Source organism: Pediculus humanus, genomic scaffold (genome assembly GCF_000006295.1).
Source record: "Pediculus humanus corporis 1103172107555 genomic scaffold, whole genome shotgun sequence".
Classification (NCBI taxonomy): domain Eukaryota; kingdom Metazoa; phylum Arthropoda; class Insecta; order Psocodea; family Pediculidae; genus Pediculus; species Pediculus humanus.
The window spans coordinates 184399-186136 of record NW_002987170.1 but is presented as its reverse complement, the minus strand read 5'-3'; positions in this window follow the sequence as shown (position 1 = coordinate 186136).

Here is a 1738-nt window from a genome sequence, read left to right as displayed (position 1 = left end):
AAAAAAAATGTACTGAATTTTTTTTTTTTTTTTTACTTTATAGAAAAATATTTATATATATATTATTCAATTCATTTGAAAATTGTTTTTTTCTAAGAAACAAACTAAAATTCATAAATTTAGTATTTAATTTATTATTATTATTATTATTATTATTATTATTATTATTAGTTTTTTTTCTTTCCTGAGATATGTTAGATCCTTGGTTCGGTCGCGAAACGAGTTTGTCGATTTGAAAGGTAAAGTTTCAACATTTAAAAAAAAATTTGATTTAGTGTTTCACGGTCCATCCGTGGAAGATATTCTCAGTTAATAACAGTAAAGTAACAAGTATTCGATTTTTTTTTTTTTTTTATGGTATTTTTTTTTCTTTTTTTTTTTATTTATTTATAAAGTTAAAAAACTTTTGTGGGTTTTTATTTATATTAATTATTTTAATATTATTATTGCTCATGCTGCTTCGCTTTTTTTTTTTTTTTTTTTGGGTGGATTTTCACTTACGAAGTATTGTAGTATTCATTTAAGATCGAAACAGTTATTTAAAAAAATTTTAATATATATATATGTATACATTTAATGACTGTTTATAATTGAAAATTATCTTGTTATTATTAACTTTTATTTACTTAATTTAAAAAAATGTCATGTTTTTGTTGAATTATTAAGAAATTAAGGCATGATTATTTAAACTAAAACTAAAAAAAATTTTTATTTAAATTCTATAATTTACATATATGTATAATGATGACTAACCATTGCTTATTTTTTTTTTTTTTCGATAAAAAATTACATTTATCATTTAATGAAAATGATAATTTAAAAGGGTATTTAATTGTTTTATAGTTAATCAAAAATATTTAATGTTCGTTTCCATGTAATTTATTATTATGAGTATTATTAATACTTGGGTTTTAAAAAAATGTGTACAATTAAAAAAAAATTTTCTCGGTTTTAATGACTTTGTTAAATTTTTCAAGGATTCTAAAAGCAAAAAAGGGGTCGAAACGAGTCATTGCAACCTAGAAAATTACAGGCTGGCCGTTGTTGTTACGCGCGAGATTTCATTTTCCTTAACGTTTAAAGTGAAAGGACTTGGCAGGTTTTTCTTTCGTTATTTTTAATTTTCTTTCTCAACTGTTGACCTTTTTTTAAATATTATTAAATAGTTTAGTAGTTAATGATTTTTTTTTTTTTTTTTTTTTATTCAGGCTGTTTTAAGCATTCAATGTGAACAAGTTGTGTGTGTGCCAAATAATATGTTTCCCTACGGTCAGTCTGCTTCCCTAAATCCTCGGAATCTAACACGTTGATTAAATGCAAATCTAAGAAATCCTTGGTTTTATTTTTTCGTTGGGAAAAAGTATCTTTCTTTCAATTCCAATACAAAAAATTTTTTTTCTTCTTTTTTTTCATTCATTCAAATAACTTGTTATCTCGTTTTGTATATTGTTATTGTATATTTTTACCATCGTAACAAATAAATAATAAAAAAAAAATTGCTACTTTCTCCTGCTTTTTTTTTTCTTGTAACCACTAGAAAGTATTAAATATCGATTCGAAAATATAAAAATCGTGACCACTTTTACCTAGATTTATATATATATATATATATTTTTTTTTTTTTTATATGCTTAGCAAATCAGGTAGTTTAATATTTAATGATAAAAACTCGTGATAATATTCTTATCAATTATAAAAAAGGTTGAAATTAAATAAAAATATGTAAACACTAAAATCA